Source organism: Aplysia californica, unplaced genomic scaffold, assembly GCF_000002075.1.
Source record: "Aplysia californica isolate F4 #8 unplaced genomic scaffold, AplCal3.0 scaffold01029, whole genome shotgun sequence".
NCBI lineage: Eukaryota > Metazoa > Mollusca > Gastropoda > Aplysiida > Aplysiidae > Aplysia > Aplysia californica.
This window is the reverse complement of record NW_004798299.1, coordinates 74,377-80,266: the sequence shown is the minus strand read 5'-3', so window position 1 is coordinate 80,266 and position 5,890 is coordinate 74,377. Positions and strand designations below refer to the sequence as shown.

At 38.6% G+C, this 5,890-nt stretch overlaps 1 long non-coding RNA gene across 1 annotated transcript in view; it reads right to left on the bottom strand.

Moving 5' to 3' along the window:
- LOC101849895 overlaps positions 1 to 5,890 on the bottom strand; it is a 27,255-nt gene that overhangs the window by 12,704 nt on the left and 8,661 nt on the right. The window contains exon 2 of the long non-coding RNA XR_221128.3: positions 2,153 to 2,318. This is a non-coding gene — a long non-coding RNA (uncharacterized LOC101849895). The remainder of the gene's footprint in view (positions 1 to 2,152; positions 2,319 to 5,890) is intronic.

Below are 5,890 nucleotides of genomic sequence, written 5' to 3'. Positions count from 1 at the left end.
GTGTGTGTGTGTGTGTGTGTGTGTGTGTGTGTGTGTGTGTGTGTGTGTGTGCGTGTGCGTGTATGTGGTGACACACTAAACCAATATGCTAGCATCTTATCTTATGTTGTCTTATCTTATCTCATTTTATCTTTTCTTATCTCTTCTATCTTATCTCATCTTATCTTATCTTATCTCATCTGTCCTATCTCATATATCTTGTCTTATCTTATCTTTTCTCACCTTATCTTATCATATCATATCTTATCTTATCTTATCTCTTCTATCTTATCTATCCTGTCTTATCTTATCTTATCTTATCTTATCTCTTCTATCTTATCTATCCTATCTTATCTTATCTTATCTTATCTTATCTTATCTCTTCTATCTTATCTATCCTATCTTATCCTATCTTATCATATCTTATCTTATCTTATCTTATCTTATCTTATCTTATCTTATCTTATCTTATCTTGTACGACAGTGGTGCTTTTGGCCTCTGGTTCGGTAACTTAAATTTCCTGGGGAGTTTTCAAGTATCTCCATTCACTTCCGCAGTCCTTATCGGAAACGGACATTAAGTTCTGAGGTCACACCTCTTTAAATAACCTTATAACCTCTCAATGTTGAAAGGGCTGTTAAAGGTTTACAATGCAAGGCTTTCTCTCTTTGCTTTTCCCACACCTAAGGAGCGTTCCGCTGGCTCAGTTGGCATCATGCTGGACTACAGAGCGGGTGGCCCTGGTTTGAATCCAAGACTAGGCGTTCCCCTGGGGCGGTGCTACTGACTGAAGTGTCTTTATGCCATTCCCAAAGGGAAAACATAAACATGTTCTTACGTGTAGTAGACTTGTAAATGGGCTGATTCATCATCAATGCTATGCTCATAACTGTGCCTAAACTGCAACAGGGTCCGGCTGCTTTTTCTTTCCGAATCCTTACTATCCTCACTTTTCCTCTACTTCTTCTGAATGTTTGTCACACTCTTGTGACCCGCTATTTCTGGGGTGCCTTGATTGTCGAAGCAGTTGAAATTAGAGAGGTGAGCAGAGTAAGCATGGTTCCCTATAAGGAGTTTTCTGTTGACATCCACCCCTTGGCGCTCATAGAACCTTATGCAGTTGCGACTGCTGTAAAAACTCTACTAAAATAAACAAAGACTAGGCGTTCTTGAACTCGGATATAAATACGGAGGTCACGCTAAGTATATAACATACTAGTGTTTATAGGGCCGTTAAAACCGTACACTTTACGCCGCCAACGTTCCAGAAGCTTTAAAAGACATGAGGTATCCAAACCGATGGGAATTATTTCCATCAATTTTAAAATTATTATTTTTAAAATAAATTTGTTTATGCATTTCAATAAAAACCTGATGTTTGTCTCTCTTGGAAAATACGTTTGCCAATTTCTGGAAAGTTCACTTGGGGTTTTTTTTCAGGCAATATGGTCAATATTTGGAATTCCCCCATTGCAAATATGAGACTTCCAAAGAGAATAAAAACTTTTTTCTTTCGGGGTTTTGAGGGTTTATATTTTTTTATTTTTCCATGGGGAGGAAATTGTTTCTGCCAGCTCTTTGTTTAGGAAAATAGGTGGAGGTGTCAAGTATTTCTTTTTTCGAAGCGCTATTATGCCGTTGACTACCGGCCTTTATTTCCAAGAGAATTATTTTGAAACGAACAGACTCTAAGGGAAAGATGACGAGAAAAAAATGAGATATTTCCTGAAACAGAATCTCCACCATCGCCAGCAGGGCAAATTCGCAATCAGCTACCGACATTGGTAGACCAAAATTGCGTCTCGTTACCTCACAAGAACAGTTTTGAAAAGTTTCGTTGTATATTTACCATAGATTTGTATCATAATATCTAAGACCATGCACGCCGACGTACTTCCTGTTCCCTGTGAGTGCACCATTTTACTCTACTGAAACCTAAATAAAAGGCAAGAAGGGAAAAGGTGCGTCCGCACTAGACAATAAAGATATTGGGGGTTTTGTGCGCTCCAGAGCAAGCAAAGTTTTTATAGAGAAGAAAGAGTGGCGGTCATGACAGCGTCTGGTGTAGTATCATTAATATAAATCGTACACATATGGTACAATTTGTGTGTGTGTGTGAGTGTGTGTGTGTGTGTGTGTGGAATATAAATCAAGTGTATGGGATTTCCTCACCTGGTGGCTTGCCGCTTGCATCAGCTGGTTTTTCAGAAGTCTGGGTGACGCTTGGACGGATGACGTCATCAGCAAGCAGACAGCGCAGACCACAAGGATTGACCACGTCACGGGAGAGTTCATTGTGTCGACAGAGTCTGTGTGTCTCGGTGTTCTGAGCAGGGTTCTGTGTGGAGGAGAGAGAGAGAGAGAGAGAGAAATAAATCATCATCATGAAGTGCAAGATCTGAAACACACATCGGCGATCATGATTTTCCGTTTATTTCCCCACTCAGATGCTCTTTTTAAAAAAATAACCCACTATTTATCATTCTGGCGTTTCCCCATCATCCATCTCTTCGGGTTTTCCAAAGAAGTTTCTCTGGTTCTACCCTTACCTCGTTTTCCTTCTATCTGAAAAGATGCATCCGTTGAAAACGATCACCAATGCAAATCATTGCTATGGAAGATCTATCATACTTAAAACAGGGCCTAGGGATCAGGGTTGGTCCGAGTGGTGAAAGGGTGAGGGGGTGTAAGCAGAAAAACCATTAAAAGATAGAATACAAGAAAGATCAGGAATAATTGAGTAAAGGAAGACTGATCGAAGAAAATGACAGCAAAGAAGACAAATTCAACAGAAAAAACGATGAAATAGAAAAGAAAGAAAAAGCTCAAAATGAACAGTTGAACTGACTGAAAAGAATCACGCAGAATAACTAGAAAGCAAATAAAAACAAAGGGATAAAAAGATAATATGGTTTGAAGAAATAAAACTAAAAAAGAAACGGGTAAAATCGAAAACAAATCATTAATTGTCTCATCGACTTCAATAAATGTTTTCAGAAACGGGGTACTTTTTATCACATGGGCTGCAGCTTATGAAGATAACTTCAGGATTACGCTACAAAGATTGGGCATTCCCGATCAAAATGTTGATCTCTGTTGAAGCTCAGACTCAAAGAAACTAAACCTATCTTTAGCTTGCGTTTTCCCCCAAGAGAATGCCACCGCATTTTTCTTTCTCGGGAAAATTCTCCCGAGATCGGATCGACGATCACAACTTGTATAGTGGCCATACTTTCTCCATCAGCTATACGTCACGACAGACGTTCTGACGTCAGATAGGTGAACAATGACAAACGATTGTGTGACAGCTACATAACACCCCAAAAAAAATGTTCAAATTAAATTTGCAGTCTGTGATCTTATCTGTTGTTTTTTATGTAAAATGTTTTAAAAGTTGAACACATTTTCTGTCGCATCAAAATCACCAAGATGAAACTCCACTATCAACAAGCTGAGGTTATGTCGTAAATATGTTGTCACTCGATATACTAGAACATTTTTTTTCGCGTTGCATACAAGACATGTGTAATAAATGTAATTATTTTTCAGTTCCCCCCCCCCCCCGAAAAGTGCGCGCAAAACGATTATTCTGTTTATTTGATTATGTCATATGTTGTTCTGACTTGTAGGACAATGATTGTCACTGGAAACCGTGTGTAAGAGAGAAAGACAAGAGAATAGACGCAGATGAACAGACAGACAGACAGACAGACAGACAGACAGACAGACAGACAGACAGACAGACAGACAGACAGACAGACAGACAGATCTCTAAACTCTAACAAAAACTAAAAACAAACAGACAAACAGACAGACAGACAGACAGACAGACAGACAGACAGACAACAGACAGACAGACAGACAGACAGACAGACAGACAGATCTCTAAACTCTAACAAAAACTAAAAACAAACAGACAAACAGACTAAAAGGCAAACAGACGGGCCAAAGAGCGAAGAAGAAGAAACAGAAAATCAGAAAATAACGTGAAAGAGAAAGATAGAGTTGGAAACATGAATGAATTGGAAACATGAATGAATGGGCAAAGAGAAAAAAGGAAGAGAAGAAGAATAGCAGGTGAAAAGAGGTATTAGAGGCAAGGGCATTTGCTTCCGCATGAGTTTAATGTCTTAATAGACACCAAGAGATCCTTTCAAAAGAGCGCCTTACAGGGTAGAGTTTCGGGAAACTCCCGTTTAGCTGAGCCGAACATTGGTCAATACATCGGCACGAAAGAGATCTGGACACAAGACGTGGGTGGTTGGTGGGTGCTCTGGTGTGGTTTGCTTCTTCTTTCCTATCAAACATCTATCTTCCTTATCTCCCCTTCCTTCTTTTTCATGTTTGTTACTCTCTTGTAACATCTTTTATCTTCTGGCGCTCATGACCTTGTGCAGTTGCAAGCGCCGTAAACCTCTACTAAAGCAGAACAGGACACAAAACTAGAGAAATATACAAAAATGTCGCTACCCTAGAATTACAAAGATGTATATGTTCAATACCTAGTCTAGTTGTTAGAAATTTGACGTCAAAATTTTTGAGTTTCACAACATGTCAAGCTTTTACAAATGCAATTCTTTGAACATCTTGATAACGACTCCGAATATTCTTACGATTCTGATAGAGCAGATAGAGCGTTTGTTTTCTAACTTCATGTTCTTAGTAACTCAAAACGACCAAACATATCACATAGAACTTTGTAGTTCTGAGGCAGCGATATTATGCTGCGCTTACGACAAACGTAGGTGGTTGTTATTCACAACACAAATAGGTCATTTAGTTTTCGAAGATTAGAGGTGTTACTAGAGACAAACATACAAAGAAAAGAGGAAGGAGAGGTGAGGAAGATAGACGTTTGATGGGAAAGAAGGAGTAGATCACATCAGAGTACCCGTCAATCACCCACTTCTGATAAATGCGGGCTCAAGGCACAGTTGTGTATCTCACAAAAATTAATAATTAAGATGGGTTTTGGAAATGATTAATTTATTTTCTTTTTGTTTTATTGGTTTTTACACTAATACCATTTTGATAACTTTGATGTACCAAAGACAGGACGACATATTATTCACATCTGAAATCGTAGTTTTCAAAGCCATGTAAGTGACTCGACAGGTCTCAATCCTATTGCTGATGGCAGAGTGATGTAAGTAGTCTCATTCGGCAGAGCTAGTCGTCAAACTTTTTTTTAATTAAATTTTTTTTTTCATTCTCCTCAAAATCATGAAATATGCAGTTACGCCGCTTTGCCTTTCGCTGATAGGATAGATAGTACACAAAAGTCATTTCTCTTTTTCAAAAGGAAAGGGGCTAAATTGTGATACCACAGGCGAGGTGAGATAGGTGAAGGAAAAACTTTGCAGAACTTTTTGGGGTTTTTTTGTTGGGGGAGGGGGTTGGGGGGAGGGGTGTCCCGTGTCCTTATTTCAGGTGCCTTGTTAATAATCTTATCGGTAATAGACAATCATTGACTTTTAGAATGTGAGTAAGAAAAAAACAGTGATGTTCCAACAGTGAGAGAATATGAATAATAATGATTAGATCTATTTGTTAGTATTGCATCATTTAATTGATTATTTTTTCTAACTTTTGCCGTCTGTTCTAGCCCCCCTAAGGAGGCGATGGTAGAATTAGACTTCAAACAAGAGCTTATCAAAGAGTAAACGTTTCTGTCTGCCGGTGTTTTCGCCATTGTTCTGTTGTTTGTTACTGTAAATCTTCCCATTTCCCACAATACGCTTGGGAGATCCTGTGAGCTTTGACAGTACTGTAAAGCCAGATGTATTGACTTCCCATTTCTGAAAGTAATTTATAATCTATCTATCTATCTATCTATCTATCTATCTGTCTATCTATCTATCTATCTATCTATCTATCGCCCTTTCTCTTTCTTTCTCTTTCACACACACA